Here is a 25,083-nt window from a genome sequence, read left to right as displayed (position 1 = left end):
GTAAACACACCCGTAGCAGTGGGCAGCCATTTATGCTGCGGCACCTGGGGAGCAGTTGGGGGTTCGGTGCCTTGCTCAATGGTACCTCAGTCATGGTATTTTCGGCCCGAGACTCAAACCCACAACCTTAGGGTTAGGAGTCAAACGCTCGAACCATTAGGCCATGACTTCCACTTTGCTGGTCTTAACTGGCTTTCTAAAGCTGGGTGGTCAGCTGGTCTCATGGCTTGAACCCTCTAAAACCTAACATGTTTAAAATATGTAAAAAAAAAAAAAAAAAAAAAAAAAAAAAGATTTTTGTTATATTAGAACGATTGAAAATTCAGCTTTACCAGAAGAAATTACATTTTAAATTACATTAAATTTACATAAAAATAACATTTGCAATGACATTTCACAGTATAACCTTTTTAATTTGATTTTTTTAATCAAAAATGCAGCCTTCGTGAGCACAATAGACTTCTTTCAACTGTTGAACATTGATGTGCGCCTTTCCTGTTTTCTCCATTAACATTTTGAAAACCCCAACCTAATATGGTTAGCTGGTCTTTCAGGCAGGCCAGCTGGTTTATTTGAGGAGATTTGAGTGCTTTCTAGCTTGGGAGACCAGTGTAAACCAGCTAAGACAAACAAACCATGCTGGGTATTCATCTCGGACATTCTTTAGTTTTAAGTCCGTATAATGCAGTGTTCCTCCCTGAATTCTGAAGTAATGTGTTCTCACTGTATCATTTCCCAGCCCACTCTTCATCTAAAGGCTTGTGTTGTTCTCTCAGCTGCACACACAATGTCTTATTGCTATATGAGAAACAAACTTTGGAAGAGACATAAAAGAAAAATAACTTCCCTCATCAATTCATATAAACTACTTACTCCTGTCTGGAAACTCTCGCTTTCTGGCAGGCTTGCCTAACATTGAACAAGGGAGAGAGACACATCAACAAAATGATCTCACTCCCTCAACACCAGCACACACACACTGACTCAGCAGTGCTGCAGGATGTTCTGTCTCTGCTTTGACCCTCTTTGCTCCTGAGTTCCCAGAACCAGACTTGTAAGTGTATCTCCAGGGATCCCTTTGACCCAGTGTGAAATCACAATACTGATCCTCAGCCTGCTGACAATGGGATGAGACGTGCAGTTGTGCATTTTCACAACAAGTTTCACTAAAGAAATTCTGCATCAGTTGTTGTAAAAAACTATATTTCAACATTTCAGGGACCATAAATCTGTTACATATGCACAGTACAATATTTTATTCGTTTTTATCATCTGAAAAACCAAAAGTTCTCTAAATTCTATCTGTCTGTGTGCATGTCTATTCATCCATCTGTACATCTATACATATTTACCCACCCAAAAAACTTGTTCACTTTCTATATCAGTCAGATCCCTATTTCCTGTCTAAGTGGGTGGTTTACTCCAGGATTAGCCACAGTATGACCCATTGATTGGCTTTGGGAGGCTACTACTTTTCTAACATGATCCAGGAGTTACACCACAAGCAGTAGAGAAGTTTTAAAAAACAATCATTTCCTGTGAGTCTTCTGTTTTTATGTGACCATTTGAGAAAATGTAAAAGAGAAGGTGCAACTTGTTTTTAGATCAACATCTTTTTGAGAGGCGAAAAAATCATTTCGAGAGCAACTGTACTCTATTTGCAGGCACTGCTCTTATAGTGAAATGACTTAAACTGGCTGTCAGAGGTGTTATTGCATTCTAAGTGTAAAACCCAAGCACATTGAATTAGACTGCAGTATGGAGCAGAGCTAATTGAGTTTTGGTCCTGCTGGCATATGTATATGCTGGAAAAATTTACCCAATATTACCACCCATTAAACTCCACAAAACCCAGAGTCTGGCAGCAGAGTGGCAGAGGATTGTGATGCCTTCCTATAAGGGTGGATTATCTACTCTGAAGCCAAAGAGCAAGAAACCACCTCTGGCTTTTCCTGCACTATGCAAATACACTACATAAATTATCCACATGGGCATGATACAACAGGAAAATTCTGAGGGAATGTAAAGGTCATAGATGAAAACACAAGATAATTTTTGTAATTCCTCACTGTTAGGCTCACATCTTGCATGTGTGTTTATTCACTATTTTGATAATATGACATTTTACTATGTTTAAATCCATTCTGCAGATCCTCTTTCATCATTTGTTTTCATTTCAGCCTGTTCATCAAATTATACTGTCTGCCATTATATATGGAATACATTTGGGACAATATGAACTCCATGTACAGTAGGGGAGAAGGCTCAGATGTACTGTACATACTGCAACTAATGGACACATAAAAAAATCAGATACCTGGTGTGTGAATTACCAACATAGAGAGATGTATTACAATCTATTGATTTTACTTTCCACTATTATATTGCATGTATATCATAATTAAATCTTATACACACATAATATGTAGGGTCACTATATAAAGTCTCATGTCCCTTACAAAAAGTATTCTGAAAGTACTGCAGTGTTATCAGTGTCGCCATTGTTAACTAAAACTAGAATTAATCTAAAACTGAAAAAATTTGTTAATTGAAATAAACTACAAATATTAGATGAAAACCATTGACTTATGATTTATTTAAAATAAATAAATGTTGCCTTTGTAAATAACTCAAGTAAAATAGCTTTAAGTTGAAGTACTAATATCACTTAATGTAACCATATTACTACATATGCAGTGTATCACATCTGAAACAGACATTTTGAAATCAAGATTTTTTTTTTTATAATATTACATAACACTATACAAATATTGAATTATTTCTGAATATATAACAGTATTTCCATTGTTCATACATGCCCCCCAAAAAACTGTATTACATGAGCGATGGCTAGATTATTTAATGCATTACTTTTATTGTGACTCCACTGATGGTATCCTTTTCCGAATGTTTTATTTCACTCCTGCATAGTCTTTGACTCTCTTTGTGTTCCTGCAGCAGGCAGCATTGTTTCTCTCTATCTTACTCTCTACGTCTCTGTCTCTCTCTTGCTCTCTTTGGCAGGCTGCTGTGTGCCGTGCATAGGCGCACCCTTGCTCTGTGGGGAGCCTGATCTAGTTATATAACAGTCTGTGCAGTCGTTGTCTGCTGGAAGATAAGCATGCAGGCATTCCTGTTACATAAGACGGTTAGGATCAAATTGTCACACTGTGGTGCATTTACAACGCAGTGTCCTTGCTACTGTGCTTCTCTATCTCGCTCGGTCTTGGAAAGAAAGCCCAACATAAGTGGTCCAATGCAGTTCAACTAGCATGAACTGTGCAATCACGGTTCTGCCAATCACAACAGACCTCTCTGTATGGCCTAAAACCCCCACCCACGCGGCGTCATGCACCTCACAGCCACACGCCCAACCAGGTGTCCTGTTTGACTCAGGCGAGGAAGGTGGCTGTCATGAAAATGGAGCCAGCAGCCCTCTCATTCTCCATAGGCAGTCTGAACGACAGTGGCATCCAGTGACAGGATCAGGCAGCTTAGGGATAGGACTTATCACCAGAATGCCGGGTGAACTTTACTGTACACCGAAAAGGCTCCAAGAGTCTGTCTAATCCTTCTAAATTCACAGCGTTAACCCCACTGAGATGAGTCTCACCTTATCTCTTCGCAAATTTTAGAGCCAGAACATTGACATACGTTTTTGTGACATCACTGGGCTTTACAGTGGAAAAATGCACAATAACACACTAGTTTTGTCATGCAATGTCACTCTAATTGACCCCATGGTGACCACCTTATGTGTTCAAGTTTTGCTAATTTTCACTCAGTTCCTCAAGCACCACTATGGTGCTTCCTTGAAAGTAATTTGACTCTTGTGAAATAAATATAAAAAGTACACTAACACGGCAGGTGCCAAGTTGAACTAGAATGAAAATTAAACAAATTATTTTAGTTAATTGAAGTAAAGCTGAAATAAAATAGAAATATTGGATGTAAAAAAACTTACATAAACTTAACTAAAATTATTAAAACTGAAAATATAATATAATAATATTATATAATAGGCTATACTGTAATATAATGAAAATAAATTAAAGCTAATTTTATAGTAAATGGAAACAAAAACTATATAAAAAAATGACAAAAGTGCATAGCAAACTTTCTATACAGTAAGATCAAATTGAAAACTGAAAATATTCAAATAAAAGTTATATTAATAAATACTGTAGTATTACATTAATAATCTTAAATTAACACTGGGTGGTATCTGATGTAATACAAAGGTACCACAGTGGAGTCCCAAAGTCTGAGACCACATTAAAAATATGGTTATTACTCTTACACATTCAAGTTTTTGCTCAGTTCATCAAGCACCACTACTGTGCCTCCTTGAAAGTAATTTGACTCTTGTCAAATAAATATAAAAAAGCATAATAACAGGTTGGAGGCCCAACAGGCGTAGAGTTTGGAAAGCTATATTCATGCCCAGTAATTAAACTGCCCTTGGGGTATCGACCCAGTACTGAATTCGCATCCGTTAAACAAAGCATTCCTTTGTCGACCATTTGTCATATGGTAGTCAGGGTGACTGTTTAGATTCATAGCGTGTTGTGAATACTATAGAATATTCAGAGACAAACAACAGAACAGATACCCAAGCTTCATTGTGTTTTGCTGAACTCAACTGCAAAACACTGTGTTCAAATCGAGTCCTGTTTTAAAAGGTGGGGCAAGTAATCTGATGGGAAATATAAATCCAATATGGAAAATGAAAAGAGAACTAATTCTCAACAGATTTGGTGAGGCTTTGAGCTACTTAGAGCTTCTTTGTTAGTTCCTTAGCTTTGGAACTGGTATACAAAGAGACTTTGGAAAGTTTAGGGGAAACACAGAGTGAGTTTTTATAATATACTTGGGAATAACTGCACTTTCCTGGGGGTTTACTTTTCCTCCATCCCCATGGGAAAGGGTTAAATGAATGAAAGTCCATGCTGATGGTTAACCCCACTAATAGTCCCTATGTGGGCCATGCTACCATTAGTGCAACTGAGAAGCTTCATCCTACTAAAGAGCTCAACTTAGTCAGGGAATTGTGCTGACATAAGCAGCCCAGTACGCATCCCCCAGTAGGGCTTGCCCCTGAAACACTTGCTCTGTGTGTATTAAGGCATTCTCACCCTTTATTCCATAAAATGTGACTTTGGTTATGATCACAGTTAATAATACCAGTTTAACCGATATTCCACAAGCAATTAGAAATAACATAAACTATTTGAAATTATTTGGAGTACTTGACCCCGCCGCCCCCCCAAATGTACTCATCGAAACACACACTCACATGTATCGTCTCACACACAGACATTCCACATTTCACATTCCGGACAGTCCTTAGCCATCTTCAAGAATCGGCTTAAAACACAACTTTAACACTCACTATTCTAATTCTATTCTTTAAAAAATCTAACTACCTTTCTAATCTTTTTGTATTCTATTTTCTTTTCATTCATTATGCAATTGTATGTGTGTGTGTGTATGTGTAAAGACCTCTACCACTAGCTTGCTCTATTCTTTTTTTTATTCTATCTGTTTTCTTTATATTATATTATTTAAAATCCCATGCTATGTGTACTGTGTTAACCTAACTGAGACTTGTTATAACACTTATATATCATTGCTCTTTTTGTTGTTTTTTATTGCTTCCACTGTCCTCATCTGTAAGTCGCTTTGGATAAAAGCGTCTGCTAAATGAATATATATATATATATATATATATATATATATATATATATATATATATATATATATATATATATATATATATATATATATAGGCTGATTTATTAAGAGGTTTTACACTGGCAGGAAAACGGGGCAGGCAAACATTTATTGCTGCAGTACCTTCAATGGGCTGATGGCCGTGTTGGAATGCTGAATAACCGGTAAATGCAGTATATTACATTGAGGCCAATTTGGTTAGGAGTTTGACGCAATTAATTAATACACGTGTGTGTGTGTGTGTGTGTGTGTGTGTGTGTGTGTGTGTGCGTGCGTGCGTGCGTATGTGTGTCATTTTATGTAATAAAGTACATAAAATAATAATACAACTTTTTTGAGTATTGATTGTGAATATCATCTGACTACACTTATAATTACTCATACTCATTTGGTTACATGCCCACAAACTGTTTAATGGAGAAATCTAAACACTTTTAAGAGTTATTATTATTATTATTATTATTATTATTATTATTTTAAATACAATACTGCAGAAAGAAAATAGAAAATCAAAGGTTTCGAACAAAATGAGGGTGAATTCGTGACAGAATTTTAATTTTGGGTATTCGTAACTAACATCTACACATGAAATGAAGAATACCGGGACAAGGAATTTTTGGAATGTTCCATGACGTCACCTCGCAGCGGACGAAAGCGAGGAGGGAGCTAAAAATTAAGGTACTTTCTTCAGCCAATGGGCGTCGCGGAAGCATACTACCTCATGATTATTAATCGCCTTTATAAGTGCGAGGGCACGGAAGGGGGCGAGACCCCCGGGGCGTGAGTCGCGTGTAGGGTGGTGCGGTGTGGACTGTTTGCGTTGCGCGACACTGGCTGTTGCGCTGATCAGCTGAACGCACGATACGTGCTTCGAGTTTGACAAGCAGGAGGGGAAGCCCTGTTGGCTCGCGAGCGTCCAAATAACTCCGAGAGGCGTCAGCGGCGATTCCGTTTGACAAGCGATGGGATGCGGACCACGACACGTTGCCCTGGAGAGTAAATGGTTACAGCATCCGTGTCAGGTATGGTCTAAAGTGTAAATTTTTTGTCTTTCTTTATATTCGTCTTAGTTGATGGACGAGAATTAGTAAGCATATTAAGTAACGTTAAGTATTTTCCTTTGATGACTTGATTAGGCAGGAATAACATTTTTGAGTCTTTCAGTAAAACTTAGACGTGGCGTTTTGCATGAAAAACATGCAAAAACATGAAAAAGCTATACACTTTTCATACGTTAAATATGAAGATTGACTTCCTGTTAACAATGCGGCACGATATGAGTCAAATCAGCTGTCTGGGTTGTTCAAACAAGTTGAAAAATGTAGCGCGAGCCCATGGTTTGGTCCCGACGGTCAGCCAGGAATAATAACGTTTTGCTACATTAGAGTAACATTGCAAACCACATCTGACGCTTTTTCCTAATTCTTGGAAACGACTGAACGTATATAGACGGTGTCCCCTGTCTGGGGAGTAGCTATACATGGAGCACTGGACGTCTGCTAATAGAGAAATTATGGTAAAAGGGGTAGTTCATGTTTTTCCAAACTCGCATGACTGTCTTCCATCGAACACAAATCGAGATGTTAGGCGGGATGTTAGGGATTGACAAGCCTCCGTCATCATCCACTTCCATTGCATCTTTTTCCATTCAGTGAAAATGAGGCTGTCATTGTTCCTTACATTTCATTAAATAAAGTCACGCAAGGTAGAAATAACACGAGGTTTAGGAAATTATTGAAGAACTAATGTTTTGAACTGTTAAAAAATCTCTGGGGGAGAAATAGTTGGTCGAACATGTTTTGTGAACGATTATGAACCATATGAGAAAAAAACTGGAACAATACAGTCACTAATCCAGTTCAGTCATAGCCTACATATTTTTTTAAATGATTTTTGAAGTGTAAAGTTGGCATGAAAATGTACACTTTATTTTCTAAATGCATGTATAGATCTTTAAATGTATAAAACAAATTAAGTGCATGCTTCATTTAAAAATATATATATATTGACCTCGTTATGTTTAATGTTTAACCTTTCAATGAAAAAGACTGACTTTTCAGGACTTATTCAATCATTTTGTCCATTTAAATCCTGCCCCTTCGAGCTCACAGTCATCTGCCTCCAGTTTTGAATTTAACGCCCACATCTCAAAATCCAATCCACAACTAATGCATAGAACCACAGATGTCCCTGCCCTACATTTTTCTTTTGCAATAATCAATTTCACTCAGATGTATGTCACAATAAGAGAAAACAGATCTGTCTCTACTTCTGTTCATTGTGACTTTAACATTGACACTGGTTTAAAAGGTGATGTTATAGTCTGGGAGGTTTGCTTAGAAAATGTATCTTAATTAACTGAGTATGATCATCTTTCATATTGTGATAATATAATCATGCACTGTTCTTGATGTCAGGGACTATATGTTTGATACAGGCTGGTTTTGTTTGGAGTGAACTCTCTAATGTGATGCAAACAGTTTCCATTATATCAAGTAACATAAAGAACTTGGCTTCGTTCGCCTCCGACACAGTTGGCTAGAGCTAGTTTCCTTTAATGCAGTGTGTGGTGGTGTGGAGGGAGAGCTTAATGATATTATTTTCGAGTGTATCAGCACAAAGCGAAGAACTCTGTGATTGAGACATGTTATTGCTTGAATTAGGTTGCAATGGTGCTTGAGCAGAATCTAAAGGGAGGAATGGTGTTGGCCTCTTTCCTTTGTTAAATTTACCATAATGTCACGATTGTTTAAATATATCATAAGCAACACTATTGCAAAGACAGATAGTTTGTTTTTCTAAAACTCAGGAAAAAATGTTTGCTTTTAGCCTGCTAATTTGGAGTTACTCTGCAGTCTGCATTAAAGAATCCATTTTTTAAGCTTTAATCTTCCTTAAATGGACTAGAGACTAAATTACTCATTGTCTATATGCATTGTGTTAAGTTAAACCACTTTTCATTTTCATTACGAATACTTTTTTGCAATTTGGAATATTTGTAAGTTACTTTTTGGCAACAGTGATTGGATAGTCTGATTTATGGTACTGGCTCTGTTGAAAAGAACTCATTCAAAACTAACTTCCTGCATTTGAATATGCCTACTTCCCTACTATGGATGCTAGAAAGTATGCTCTTTGTAGTGCAAAAACATAAAGGTGCCAAAGAAGAACCATTTTTAGTTCCACAAAGAACCCTTCAGTCAAAGGTTCTTTAAAGAACCATCTCTTTCTTACCTTTTTATAATCTGAAGAACCTTCTTTTGCTACAAAGAACCTTTTGTGAAACAGAAAGGTTCTTCAGTTGTTGAAGGTTCTTTATGGAACCATTTAGACAAAAATGTTCTTCTATGGCATTGTGAAGCACATTTATTTTTAAGAGTGTGTGGGCAGTATGTTTGAATACTAAAAAACAATAAATACCTGGATTGTGTTCTCCTTCCATTCCTTTTTTTCCTTGTAGAAAACAAAATTATACAATTTTGGAATGACATAAGCATGAGTAATTACTAATTAATACATTTTGGGTTAACTATCCCTATAACTCTCAAAGATGGCCCTATTATGTTGAAGTAAATTTTATTTCTAAAGAAACATAATTTTAATTGCGTATCTTCCTTCTAATGGTTTCATTAGAAAAGAGCATGGCATGGTCAAAAAAACATTTGTAACTTTCATAGTCAAACTCTCTTGAAATCCACGGAGGTTGCAGAGGTTAACGGCCGTGTGTCTCCAGTAAGTGTGAGAGAATCTTTAATGACCGTTTCTTTCCTCGTTAGGCAGGACACCGGAGCACCTGTGGTGTGTTCTAACCATCAGACTAATGAGCTGTTGGCTGAATTTTTTTTGAAGTTTTCCCTGGCTTTAACTACTCCATTTACATTTCTTTCACATGCAAAATGGAGGACATGAAAGATAAGTCTAAGTAAAACAATGGCATTGAAATTCACACTGTGAAGAAAAATAATAACGTTCTCTGCTGATGTTAATGTCCTTTGTTTTATGCCAGCATGCCACGTGGGCACCATCAGTGGCGAATGGCATGAAGTGTTGTAGATCTGAGGAAGAACTCAATGGCCATTATCACAGTAGGCCTATCTGCCTAGTGCCTTGTCCTTATTAGCCCTCACTGCATGTTTTTTCTCCTCTTTTACTCATTCTCAAACATATTTACCACCATAAATGTTTGTGGACATCAAGTTCACCGTTTGTTTCTCCCCCTGCCCACACTCCTGTAGCAAGTTGTTTTTTTGTTTTTTTTTTACTTCGAACAAGCTTAGTTTACCTAAGGCATACTGCAGTACAGATACTTGTCACCAGAGGCGTCGCACATGCCCCAGTATAAATCTGCTGTGCCCCAGTATAAAGCTCAAGTTTAAGTTTTAACAATTTACATTATTAGGTAGGCTGTGAAAACATGACCAAACAAAAGTAAGTCTCTAAATAATATTGATGATCAATCATCTTATTTTGACTATCATTATTATCTCCTTTAGATGAAGATCAGATTTTTTTTTTTGTGCGAAAGAGAGAAGATGAGTTTGAGGGAGGTAAGAATTGATAAACAAACTACTGTACATCCCCAGCCAGACAGGTCTCATACATTAGAAGAAAAAGTCTCAGGAAAACCTGTCAAGTCTGTAGAACTGCATTGTTGCTGAAAAAAAAAACATTTATGTGTTCTGTACTTTCAAATATAAAATGAATATTTAATTCACTAGCTCTAGTTTAGGACATAAATACATAAAAAGTTGGCAGTAAATAATTATGATTGAGATAACTACGTGCTAGGCAGTAGAGTTTAATGCTTTAAAAAATGAACCAACCTTGTTTGGACTTGGCTGGGAAACCGGGGAATACATTTGTTTGTTTGTTTGTTTGTTTTCTAGATTAAATTTGCTCTTTATTAGTTGCAGCCATAAAATGACTGGTTTCTAGAAATATTGTAATTGTAATTTCTTGAAAAGATGTCATTATTCATTGTTATCATTGTGTAATGTAGAAGAATGCAAGAAAAATTCTCTCTTTTATTATTTCCATACAGTGTATGCCATTTATGCCTTAAACAATGTAATTGTTCATATTAAGTACATAAAAAATACTTAAATATTTTCAAATAGATACATGTTTACCTTCCTCAGTATTGTTGCACTGTAAGAATAGTGGTTTAAGCAACGGAAGTTTTTACAGTGCATTGTGTTGCGCACACTTGCACACAGCAGGCTTACAAGAAAAAAAGTGATAGAAAAAGACATGGGGACCTGGGCCCCAGCAGAGTTTTAGATCTAGCAACACCCCTGCTTGACATATTTAAAATGTTGCTTGAATGCAGACAAAAATCATTAAAATAACTTGACTGGCCAGACAAAAAAAAAATCTCTTCTGATTTGGACACAGATTATTTAATTATTAACAGGTCAATCATTCATCATGCATCGTTTTTTTTTATCATATCATTGAGAACTTGCATATTCTTTCATTAAATATTATGGCTTATTTTGTAATGCTTAAGTCCAGTGTTTTTTTTTTTTATTAAGGTAGCATCAGTGTTATTTTAGTATGATATACTGTTATAGTTTTTGTAAAACTTTGGTATGAGGAACACACATTCATTATTAACTACAACTTTTGCCTCAATAAACTCCTAATCTACTGCTTATTAATAGTTCAGTAATGTAGTTGTTTTTAGGTATGGTTTAGGATTAAGGGATGCAGAATATGATCATGCAGAATTAGCCATTAATACTTGCTTTATAAGTACTAATAAACAGCCAATATCCTAGTACAAAGCAACTAGTTAATAGTGAGAACTGAACCATAAAAATACAGTGTTACAGTGTTGCCGTTTTGGTTAATACTTTGAATTTGATTCTGTTTTTATTGTCTGGTTTCACTTTAATTTTAGTTAAAGATTTAGTAAATTAGTTGTGCTTTGCCATTTTTTTTTTAAATACAGGTGCATCTCAAATTAAAATGTCGTGGAAAAGTACATTTATTTCAGTAATTCAACTCAAATTGTGAAACTCGTGTATTAAATAAATTCAGTGCACACAGACTGAAGTAGTTTAAGTCTTTGCTTCTTTTAATTGTGATGATTTTGGCTCACATTTAACGAAAACCCACCAATTCACGATCTCAACAAATTAAAATACGGTGACATGTCAATCAGCTAATCAACTCAAAACACCTGCAAAGGTTTCCTGAGCCTTCAAAATGGTCTCTCAGTTTGGTTCACTAGGCTACACAATCATGGGAACACTGCTGATCTGACAGTTGTCCAGAAGACAATCATTGACACAATTCATAAGGAGGGTAAGCCACAAACATTCATTGACAAAGAAGCTGGCTGTTCACAGAGTGCTGTATCCAAGAATGTTAACAGAAAGTTGAGTGGAAGGAAAAATTGTGTAAAAAAAAAAAAAAAGAGTCCTAGAGTCTGGAGGAAGGGTGGAGAAGCTCATAGCCCAAGTTGCTTGAAGTTCAGTGTTAAGTTTCCAGTCTGTGATGATCTGGGGTTCAATGTCTTCTGTTGGTGTTGGTCCATTGTTTTTTTGAAAACCAAAGTCACTGCACACGTTTACCAAGAAATGTTGGAGCACTTCATGCTTTCTTCTGCTGACCAGCTTTTTGAAGATGCTGATTTCATTTTCCAGCAGGATTTGGCACCTGCCCACACTGCCAAAAGCACCAAAGGCTGGTTAAATGACCATGGTGTTGGTGTGCTTGACTGGCCAGCAAACTCACCAGACCTGAACCCCAGAGAGAATCTATGCGGTATTGTCAAGAGGAAAATGAGAAACAAGAGACCAAAAAAATGCAGATGAGATGGTGAATTGGTGGGTTTTTGTAAAATGTGAGCCAAAATCATCACAAATAAAAGAACCAAAGACTTAAACTACTTAGTCTGTGTGCATTAAATTTATTTAATACACAAGTTTCACAATTTGAGTTGAATTGCTTAAATAAATTAACTTTTCCACGACATTCTAATTTATTGTGATGCACCTGTATGTATGTACAGTTTTTATTCATTTTTATTACTTTTAGTTATTTTAGAACTTAAAGTTAAACTGAATGAAAATGAGAAGTAGTTTTGCATTATTTTGGACTGCAGCAGTCAGTAAAACTTATAATAAAAACAAAATCGATACTTGAATGCTCAGTCAGTGCTGTCTCTGGTGCATCATCTCAAAAGATGCCATTTAAGCACAATTACTGCACGCTTTGCTGTGAATAAGCACTGTGACCACAGCTGCAATGGGTTAATAATTAGTCCTTCCATAACAGTTCCACATACCAGCTTGGGTGCCGTCACAAACTTTACTACCCACATTTTAACCACACTCTCTGCATTGTATTTTCACAGGTCAACTTCTTTATCTTCATGATGCATAACATTTCAATGAGATCTTGTGTTGATCCTTAAGGGTTTTAGAGTGTTTAGAAACATAATTTCTGTTCATAATTTTTGCATTGGGCTTGAAGATTTTGTCTTTCTGGTTTGGCCTTAATAATATACTAATGCCTTTGTTATCTTCAATTTTAATCTGTGTTTTATTATTAGCATTTAGGCTGACACTGCTGTAAATTCTCAAATGGTCATAATCTTAAAAGTACCACCGTGACTGTTGTTTAAATGTTGGTCTGACAAAGCAAATGGAAGTCATTCATTTTTAGTGAACGTAATTGAATTAAAGTGACATGGACAACCATTGCTGATGCAATGTGGGCGTGCCCACCAATGTGGAAAAGTTTTGAAAAGTTTAACTTTATGCAAATGAAAAACAGAAAACATTTGTGCATTCAGGGTGGGTTTGCTTATGCCTTGAAAATGCCTCATGTCTTTAAATTGCATCATTCTATCCGCAACACTTTAGTTAAATCGTTTAGCTGCATCTTATTGTGCAAAATTTGGGTCAGGTGTTAGTGTTTGTGCTGTGCAGTTGTGTTGAACATCGTCTGGCATGATCCCAGGGAACTGTTGGCTGCCACTGCTCATGAGGATTGCATTTCCTTGTCTGGTACAGGCAAGGATGGTAAACTCCCATAATGCAAATAACTATGTGCATGGCCAATACTAATGACAGCATAAACAATAACACATTGCAGTCTATATTTTGTGTTGCACGTTTATTAAAACAGGTAGACATAGATCAAGAATTATGGCTTGGGAGTTAATAAAGTAGGAGCAATAATTCCTCACTGTTCCCTTAGGTCCTGTGTTCTTTTTAATACTGAATTTTGTGTGTGTGTGTTTGTGCTCTTTTAATGGTTCATATTTTGTCCTAAACCGTTTCAAGACAACAAATGGCTCCCATTTGTCAGAGGCTCTTCTAGGCCATACATCTTTACAAACTCGATTCCAAGTAAGTTGGGACACTGTACAATTTGTGAGTAAAAAAGGAATGGAATAATTTACAAATCTCACTTGTATTTTATTCACAATAGAATATAGATAACATATCAAATGTTGAAAGTGAGACATTTTGAAACGTCATGCCAAATATTGGCTCATTTTGGATTTCTTGAGAGCTACACATTCCAAAAAAGTTGGGACAGGTAGCAATAAAAGGCCAGAAAAGTTAAATGTACATATAAGGAACAGCTGGAGGACCAATGTGCAACTTATTAGGTCAATTGGCAACATATAAAAAGAGCCTCTCAGAGTGGCAGTGTTTCTCAGAAGTCAAGATGGGCAGAGGATCACCAATTCCCCCAATGCTGTGGCAAAAAATAGTGGAGCAATATCAGAAAGGATTTTCTCAGAGAAAAATTGCAAAGAGTTTGAAGTTATCATCATCTACAGTGCATAATATCATCCAAAGATTCAGAGAATCTGGAACAATCTCTGTTCGTAAGGGTCAAGGTCGGGGAAAAACCATACTGAATGCCCGTGATCTTCGGGGCCTTAGACGGCACTGTCTATTACTGTCACTGATTACTTTTTTTTTTTTTTGGGGTAAAACTTTGATACGCATCGTCTCGGTTTAATATGTGGACATAGCAAATTATGCGATTGCAAAACAATCAGGAAAAAAGGCATTACATGCAAAGTTTTAAGTTATAACGTGTCAGTGATGACCTCAGCATAAACTTCACATGTAATGTTTTAGTTACAGTTTGGAGCCCTGTATGTACAACGTTACCCAAAAGTAACATTTTGGTTATTTAGATTGGCCACAGCTGTGAGTTTCGCTGGAGTGCTGAGACATTTGTCTGATGGGCATTTTTCCTATTGTTTGCGGTTTACTTGCATAATTATTGATTGGTCTGAAATGGATCATATTGAACGGGAGGAGAACACTCGGCTCTTCCAGACGTACGCTGTTGATATTTTAAACTGTCTTATCCTGTTGCTCTTAGGGTCAGATGTATACAGTTTCCCATAATCTGAGTGCTGACAACCATGAACGTCTCTTGACTTCAACATCATACAAAAATAAGATTCTCTACCCCAAGGAAGGGCAATCCAAAATCTCTACTCTCTGCCTAAGACTTCTCCGCCTCTTGTCCTTTTCTCACTGAAAACGTGTGTATCTGCATGTGTCTTCACGCTTGACCTGGCCTTACTTCTTCCTTGAATATTGGAGAGATCTGTGTGTGTGTGAAAGAGAGCGAGACACTTGACCACGGCTGAGCTCAGCAGTCAGAGACAGACACTCACTGTCTGTTTCACTCTCGCACACATTGCTCCTCCCTATTTCCCTTATGGTCTTACTAGGGATGCAGTAAACTATATATTTTTTAAATCGACAAGTAAAAATACATGTACAGTTATAATTAAACAACAGCTGGTATTTGTGTCATTGAGCTACAGGTTTCATTGGTCTGTTCAAGTATACTTGACCAAATATAAAGGATTAAATACATATTATGTGACTAAGATGAGCTACAGTTGCATTATTTTCCAAAAATTGCATTGTTAAGGCCAAAGTATACTTGGAATGTTATGCATTTAGCTGTACACATTTTCTAGAATTTGCATCAAAACTTCGCTTGGACCTTAGTCCGACTTTGCAAAAGACAGACAGATTCATAAAATATTTGTCCAACTAAAGCATTTATATAATACTATAGAAATAAACTTGACATTAGGGCTGCCCGATTATGACAAAAATCATAATTGTTGATTATTCTCTTAAAAAATTGTAATTGTGATTATTAATTAAGATTATCACAGTTTACATTGAATGACAAGCTAAAAACATTTTACATTTTTTTAAAACATAGTATTAAGCCTCAAATGTCTACTATACATTGGATTGGTTTCTTCTTAAAATTATAAAAAAGTAAAAATATGATTGGTATTGTAATGTTATAATAAATCTAAAATGTAAATAATGGGAAAAACCCTTAAGATAACATTTAGAAATAAAAAACACATCTTAAGCATGCAGAATAACGTAAGTAGACTTTGAATGATTAATTGCCACTTTGAACGATTAAATAATTGTGGCCTCCAAGAAATTTGATTAATTGTACTTGGACATGATTTGAGAATGTAAAATTGCAGAGCTAGTGCAAACATATCCGCATCACTATGATCGGATGCTTTCTTAAATGTTGTTTTTGCTGACATTTTTGTTTTGTGTTTATTTTGATATTGAGAGGAAAGCGCATTATTACATATTATTCAGCACATATTTAAAAATTAATTTAAACCAGCAGCATGAACCAGCAGGGTGGCATTGAAATGTTCGCTAACAAAGGTTTTTTAAACTTCTTTTTAAGAGTAGCGAAGAACAGAAAAACTTTACCAGTATATCAGAGACTTTATTGGTGGCTAGAAACATAATCAGATTAGCCAAAGTAGTTAATAAATGAGCATGTAGGAGGTGGCGAATATGTAGAACTTGGCTGATGAATAATAAATGTGTTTTAGTTCAGTGGAAATCAACGCACTGATTGGGAGCGGGCCTGGTGATCGGCCGTGTGACTGGAGCTGCTTCTTTTCTCTTCGCTCAGATGGGACGAGGGCTTTAGGGGGCTTTGGCTGGTAAATCCCCAGGCGCAGAGGGGATCAACAGCACCAGGCTGTGCTCCAGCAAAGCATCTCTGGCATCATCTCTGTCATTAGCATGGGCCACTTCAATTCCCTAAATCTCTGACGGGCCTCTCAGCGTGATCTAGTTGTGATATCCCGCACCTGTGATTCTGAGTTCTGCCTTGCCTTTTATGTCTTCAGTGGTCTTGACTGAGTTTGGCTGTGTGCACAAGCATGGAAAATTATGGGGGTTTTTTTTCATTATTTGCTGTATATACTGCACAGTTTGCTGCACAGGTTGTCCGTGCATCTCTGCCACCTCTGCATATTTGTATCAGATGTCAGTCAGTGCTGGTGCTGGTTGCACAGACGCTGATGCACAGACTGCATGTCTGAATCTATGTTGATGGTTACATAACCACACATCCTATGAGTCGCTTGTCGCTGCAGCTGTCTGCCCAGCTGCCAGCAGTCAGAGAGCTGCCAAACATCCTCGCAGTCCAACAGAAGCTGCCTATAGCACCGAAGCCGACTTTACACCTTCATTTGACAGTCCAGTCTTTCACAGTCTCATGCCTTGTTGTGATGAATGATCGGCCCAGAAACACTTACATGGTGTGTCAATGGATGATTTAATTATTTAGTCACTCTTTACCCGGCCTTATGTCGTTCCAAACCAGTGTGACTTTTTTTTCCTTCTGTGGTTGATTGCTCTTTTTTCGACCCAATTACAAGCAGTGTGGACTGAAGCTTCCAAGTTTCAAAAACATATTAGAATTGTTGTATACAAGTTTGTATGCTATATTACTGGTCTTCTGAATTCAAACAAAAGCTTTGCATTGGAATCAGACTTTCTGTTTTTTTATTTCTCACACAAAGCTATCAAATGACTTTGGAAGACTTGGAAAATAGTGAACTTGAAAGCTGCTGTCGCCCCTGGAATTGCATAAAAAAGCGACTAATTACATTTTTCACATTTTTCCCTTTCATGTTCCACAGAAGAAAGATTTGGAGCAAAATGACAACTTTTCATTTCTGGAAGCACCTGGTAGCAAAAGATACAAAGTAAATAAAAATGCAAATACTGGCTAAATGCAAATGGCAGTATTTTGTGGTTTGCGCTCAAGCTGAACTCTTTTGTAATGCAGAATGGATTCGCATAATGTACTTTTGTTTGCGTTGTCCATCACATTGCCTGGTTACAGGAGCAACAAACTCATGACTCGCGTTTGTCTAAGTATTTAAACTAGTGTGCACTTGAGTGTTTAAAGATCAGGTATCAGTTTGTCTATGTTATGTTGGTTTTGCCATTGTGCCCTAACCCTCTGTAAACACAACTCAAGTAATGTGTAAAGTTAGACTGCAGTGTGAGGCCACTGAGCTTCCTCAACTGAGAACTACCTGCCTCTTGACATAGTACAGCTGTTATCAGCAAGAGAGTGCACATATTCAGACTCGTCTGTGCCAACTTAGACATGTGCCAGACTACAAGAATAACCTGATTTGGATCTACACAATGGCCATACAAAGCTAAATGACAACAGATATCTTAACCATCTCTCACCAATCTATCTATAGCATCCTTTTGTCTTTATTATCAAATAGATGCTAAAATCGCCAGAGGCAGGTGAATTGCAAATGTTTACCGGGCATGAAACTGTATATTAAATTATTATTATTTTTGACTGTATCACATTAGAATGTAGCTTTTCTGTTGCAAATTAATAACAAACACATTGCACTTCGTATTGTTGTAAAATACATTAATGAAAAACAAGTTTATACATTTATATAAAAATATGTATAGCACAGTAATAGGCAGCAACATGTGATAGATACGCCTATATAGAATAAGAAATGCTATTAATAATCTTTGATTTCACAGAAAAGTATTATAATACTAAAGGCGCCAATATAGAGCGGAACAAAGTGTTTATGCGCATCCCGTGTGCAGAATGATGAGCTTGAAACAACACAAACTCACAGTGTGCAGGCTGCGCAGCCCTCCGAGTTCACATAGAACAGTTAGTACAACACACAAGCTGCTCGGCTCGGCGTTCATCTTCAGTTTTCTCTTCACAGCAGTTCAGTCAGTGTACCGTTTCAGTAAATTAATTGCGTGAAATGAATCAGAAAGAGTGTCAGCCACGTTAAAAAAGTTAACATCTTAAGTAATTTGTGGATTAATGCTTCCTGGAGACGCAAACCATTTTAAACGATTCAGTATGATTTGGTGAACTGGTTGAACTGGTCCACTAAGAAGAACCGGTTAAATCGAACGATTTGTTTGCGAACCGGATATCACTAGTACAAAGGGAAGAGCTATTGATATGTAGTAAATTAAATGTGTGTTAGTTTATTGAGCCTTTTCTTTGAACAGTTTTAAAACTCAGTTACTGTTCACTCTTGAAGAGAGTTTCATCGTTTTGACTGTAACCGAATGTGACACACAGTTTAATTGCTGAATGGAGGATGACAACTTTATTGACTTAAATATTAATCTGTACCTCACACTGAACTATGGAACAGTTTCAGAAGACTTGAAATATAGTGCACAAAAAACGTTTTGGTGCTTTATGTTTTTGTGCCTTTCGTGGGTCTCAACAATAACACAGAATAGTATATGCACAGTATCGGATTTGGATCGGTCTCGTCTGACCGATACCCAGTCCGCAGAAAATGGCATTATGGAACCGCTAATTTTTATTCTTCGAAGATTTGAGAACCAATTGTTTTTTTTTCTGCTCTGCATGAACCACTTTACCTGTAAAACAGAATCTTGAATGCACAAAATCTCATTTCCTTTGATTCACCCCAATAATGGCCCGCGCTGCATTACGCAACATCCGTGTGGTATTTCAGTGAACAGAAATTTTCTGACAAATGAACGCCTACTCATGTCTCTGCTCTGCTTCTCTGCCAGTTCATCTTTCCATAACAGCAGCTATTTTCAGCATTGCTGTAATATCACATTGTATGGCATGAGCCAATGGAACGGATTTTAGCTTGTAAACTGCCCGCCATTAGCGTTAAATTCATTCCTATTTCCTCAGCCCAAAGAAGAATGGGACCCCATTTGATAGCGAGCTGAAGTGCTGCATATCACAGCCAAGTATTGATAATGCTTTCTTAAACGCAGCCAGATTTATTAATAAGTGCTTGAATTGTTTTATAACGTGTGTCTCAATGCGCCATAGCTCTGCATGCACACTAAGGGTTTAGCACTTCTCCAGGTGTATGTTTTTTAGGTGTAGCCCAAATTGAGCTACTGAAGAGCCATTTAGGCCTCATGCTGTGTCTAGTGTACATTGCTGAAGGGCCTTCATGCTGTGGCGTTACAGGGCAACTCAGAAAATCCCCCCGGACCCATAGGGAGGCCTGGGTTCCCCTCGTTCTTCCCGCTGATGCAAAATATATAGGGAAAATAAACATTAGATTAATGCTAGACCATGTGGCACTGACAGTGTGTTTATAGTAAGCCTCTGTATTTGAAAAAAGCCTGTTTGTCACACTGTAACATTTGTATAGGCCAGGTTTTATGAATGTTCAGGCTCCATCTCTGAATATGAGGAATATTCCTGTGAATAGCAATTATGTCCTTTAGAAGACTAGATCTGTGGTTTTTGGTCTCTCTTTTGTTTGACAAAAAGGCTCAGTGTTTGGAGAACGGATTGCCAAAGGATCAAAGAGGAAATAAGACATAGGCCTAAACTTTTTATTTTTATTTTTTCAAATGTGTTGATATCCATGTTTTTATTAATAATTGAGAGTATTTGATTAGAATAGTGAGGTGGGAAAGAGAGTTCCAATGGGCTGAAGTTGCTAGCATGTAAAAACCAGCTTGAACCAACCTAAGCTGGTTTCCTGCTCTGAAAATGTCATTTTTACATTTATGTACTACAGTATATTTTTATATTATATATGTTAAGTACACAGTTTAAATCACCTTAACATTGTTGGGAAAGAATAGCATAGGTACTATAGATTATATTTAATACTATATCCAAAACAGTTACCTGGGGTGTCAGTAAGCAGTGATTTTTGCAGGCTGGAAGATTCAAATATACATTAATTTCATGCTAAACTCATCTGAAACGTTTAAAATTATGAACTGTTGTTATTATGTAGTTTTAGGTGATATTTTGTCAAAATAGGTATTTAATCGCTTTGTTGCAGTTTTTCTGCAGTGGGTCTTTGTGGGTTATGATCTGCAAAGCACTGCAATCTGGTTTAAGATGACAAAATAGAGTACTTGCTCTGTCTTAGCCATGTGCTCATTTTTGGCTGCGATTAATCGCACTAAAATTGCATTCATGGAATTAAAACAAAAAAAGTGTTAAACAAATGTCACACCAGTTTCAGGCTTCATCTAAGCTCTATCTTTACTGAGCTGATATTAAACTTAGCAACCTAAAACGTAATGAAAACCCAGACACACTTGCTAAACCAGTAACCATGGAAACACACTGGAAGTCTCAGATAACTCCTAATTCAGGCTCAGGTCCCAACTGTTCCCACTCGTGAAAAATAGACTGTTTTGGAAGGTCAGTGAAGTACCAAGCAGAATGTTTTGTCAGCGATCACTGACTTTGAATAGGCTGAGCGCTGACACACTGACCCAAAGCACCATCCCCGCATTGACTGAGCCTTGTTAATAACTTTACAGCTCAACAGACTTATGACTAGTCATGAGTGTATGCTGGGTCAGTATGTGAGGTGTAAAGAAAGCATGCCTGGCTCAGTCCAGTCATTGACTCATTTCTCAGAAATGAATTTCACCCTGATGTGTTGGCCAGTTTTGAGATTCTGTGATCACACTTCTTTTGGTTTATGGTCTTTCGTGAACTCAAAACAGGGTCAGTCTCCTTGAAGCAACCATAGTTGAAGTTTTTCCATTTGTTCTCTAAAACGCATGTCCTATGTAGTGTTTCGGGCCAACGGCAGGGAAACACTCTGAACACGTGTTATTGTTATTTTTTTTTTTGGTTTGGTTTTGGTTTGTTTGATTCAGTTTAAATACAGTTTCATGGCACACTGCAAAAAATCATTCACCTCGTTGGTGAAAACCCTTATTGTTATTTTATTTAAAAAAAATTGTCCTGTCCTATCCATCAATTGCTTTTCCTCAACAAAACAGTACTCCTTCATTTTTTAGTTTTTCTTTTTATCTATGATTTCTTAGAATAGCAGTCTCACATTCTCATTTTAATGGAAAATGAGACAAAAATACTGTGAATTTGATTCAAGATTCTTTGTCACTATACAAAGTACAGCAAAATTAGGGAAATCCTTATTGTGCAGTCTAGGGCTGGTCTGAATACCATTTTCTGAGCTTCGAAGCTTCGGTAGTAATCAACACCGAATATTCGAAGCTCCGGAAGGAGGGGCTGAACATATTCTTCCCTCTAATAAAGGCAAAAATCTCTGCGTGTCTGTCTGTCTGTTTGCATTTTTATTATGTCGAGAACCATTCATCCAGTCGACTTCACGCGTGGCGGGGCGGGTGTGTTGCTGCGGACCCAAGGGAGTGAAGTTTTCCATTTTGGTGCAACACTTTTAATTAAACTACAGAACAGCACGAGTCGGTAGCGGTGCGCCACACATGGTCAGGGATTGTATCCTCAGAGAACGGACACTGCACTACTGATACAAAACACACAGGTTTGTTTAGAGCAGGTTTAATATAGACAAATTATTATTAGGCTGGGCTACTGCCGTTTTTTTACATTTATTTTTATTGTCAGGGACCAAACAGTCCGGCAATGAGGAAAACAGAAGTTTCTTTGGAAAATGGGTTATTTTATTACACCCCAAAAAAACTACTGAACAATAGAAACCAAAATATTAACAACTAGGCCTATAAAAGAGGTCAACAAAATATAACTATACTCAAAACAGCATACAACAAAACAGGATATGAACTTAACAACCTGACCTCACAGAATGAGACACCAGGGAACATATATAGTGGCTTGGCCAAACCAATTTACACAAAAAGGGGAAAACGAAAAATGGGAGACAAATACAAACAATCACAAAGCCAACAAACTAAACCCAAAACCCCCCCTCCAACATGGCAGCACATGGTATGGCTTAATTGGCCGGTCATAGGATATCACAGTCCTCCACCCTTGGCCACACCTTTCCTTCCCCCAGGACAGAGCTCTCTCCAACACGGTAACAAAGAAACAATGATTAATAAACAGAAAATATTTACATAGCCCTACAATGTGGAAATGTGTGCACTCCATTTAAACAGTGTATGGCTAAAGCAAATAATATTATATTATAACTGAAATAAACTATATTATCAATGTTTGTAAATCATGAATTGTTTGGGGGGTGGCTATTGCAAAAAATTACTTAACCTGTGTACCTATATATATATATATATATATATATATATATATATATATATGTGTATATGGCTGCCGTATTCGCAAGTATTTTCCAAGTAAATTAAGTGCACATTTTTATTGTGTGTAAAATTACTGATTAACACGGCGGACAAAAGCAGCTCGTTTTTTTAATGCCAACAATATACTATAGGCGTAGGCTACTACTTACAGAACTTTTTCAAACTTGATGTACTGTTGTAGTAGGACAGTTAAGACTGCATATCTTTCACACTGCCTTTGTCTTTTAAAGTTTTTAAATTTAAAGTGCTCTAACACAGCTGAGGTCTTTCGGCATTTTCGTCTTCTCTTCTGAATCCTGACGATCACTCTTAGGCAATTCATAAGCCACTTTTCCACTTCAATAACAGAAAAAAAGACTGTTTATTTGCGCAAATGTTTCCTCCAAAGAACAAAATGTCTATATTTTTTTCTTTTTTATATTAAACTTAGCGTAATGTTAGCTGTTTAACTTTGCTGTTTGATTAAATAGTGCGCTTCCACTTATCCAGCTATGGAGAAACTGGTAGCCAGGCAACACAGCGGTTACATCACGTACTCTTACAGCACAGCCGAGAATTTGAGAATTCCGGGTCGAGAACAATTTGCAATTGTGCTGCTCAGTACCAGGTTCACGTAGAAATACAACTGTAACTGTATATTCAAACGCAAATGTAGACTGTTTCGCAGGGTATGCCAGGTGTTCATAAAAAGAAAAAATTATTATTCAAATCTCAAATTTGAAAATCGAATGCCAACACGCCGAAAGAATATTCAAATAACTTATTCAAATAACCTATTATTAAGAATTGAAATAAATAATTACTCTTAATAAGATTACCCACAACACTACACACAAAGCAATTAGCCTAATTTCAATTACCACTTTTGCTTTGCACCTGGTTAGTACGCTGATTTACACTCTTTCTGGATCAGCTTTTTGCAGCTCTTTAGGAACATAAAAGGTGGTTTATACTCGCTCATGTCCTGAATGGTCAACCTAGAAGGCCATTTGTAATAGCATTGTGTTTTTGTGAGGAATTCCCTCTGCACACGAAGATGGATTGGTTTGTATACGCCTCATCCTCCCACCCCACAACTGACCTGGCGGAGATCACAGGATGCAGTAATTCTTGTTGCATGCAGCGTTGTTCACCAGAGAAATGGCTGTTACTGTTTTCGTTACATTTTCTAAAGTAGGCTCAGTATTAAATTTGGAGGGACTTTGCTTATCTGAATGCTTTGATTTTCTGAAAATTGTGCGGTGTAGCACAATAACCTCAGTGTCTCTGCCTTAATTTTGTCTGGGTGTTTGCATTGGGATGTACAGACTTGCATGCTGCAAACACATCATGCAGATTCCTTTCGTCTAAAGTTCCTCAACCATGCCAGGCTGTGACAGCTCCTCTCAGCCGCCAACAGGAGGGAGCGGAGTGGATGTGTACATCCATTATTTATTTTCTTTCACTCCAATCTGTTTTCTCAACTTGGAGCAGCTGGGTTGTGTCAGTAGTCTATGGAAGACTATAACGGAACGTCTGTGCTTAGCCACTGTAGAGGTTTTCCACCCCGAAAACTCATTCCAGCTATTTATGCACTTAAAAAGCAATGTACTCTATTTTGGCTGGGGCTCACAAAAGAGACTTGTGATTTTCCAGTTTTTTAAATTTTCTTTTAAAAAATCTGTTCAGAAATTTGTCTGAGAAATTTTCAGGTTATGTGTTTTTAATAGGTCTTCCGTTTGTTGCTCATTTTCATTTTTGCTTTATAAACTTAAACATTTGATGTCTATTAGTAAATGTTGTTGTTGTTGTTGTTGTTTTTTTTGGTGAATGATTTGTCTAGGAAGCATCAGTTGCAGCAGTTTGACTGTAATATTATAAACCATTACCTATCATTACCTATATTGATTATATTGTTTAGAAGTGTTACAATTATATTGTTATACAATTATATTGTTTTTAACTTAAAATT

At 37.0% G+C, this 25,083-nt stretch overlaps 1 protein-coding gene across 1 annotated transcript in view; it reads left to right on the top strand.

Annotated features, from left to right (window-relative positions):
* Window positions 1-6,499: 6,499 nt before the first annotated feature.
* LOC132103224 (transcription factor HIVEP3-like) overlaps window positions 6,500-25,083 on the top strand; it is an 83,113-nt gene continuing 64,529 nt past the window's right edge. The window contains exon 1 of the mRNA XM_059508150.1: window positions 6,500-6,755. The gene's annotated coding sequence lies outside the window, so the exon portion shown is untranslated. The remainder of the gene's footprint in view (window positions 6,756-25,083) is intronic.

Source organism: Carassius carassius, chromosome 24 (genome assembly GCF_963082965.1).
Source record: "Carassius carassius chromosome 24, fCarCar2.1, whole genome shotgun sequence".
Taxonomy (NCBI): domain Eukaryota; kingdom Metazoa; phylum Chordata; class Actinopteri; order Cypriniformes; family Cyprinidae; genus Carassius; species Carassius carassius.
This window is presented reverse-complemented; position numbering and strand designations above follow the sequence as displayed.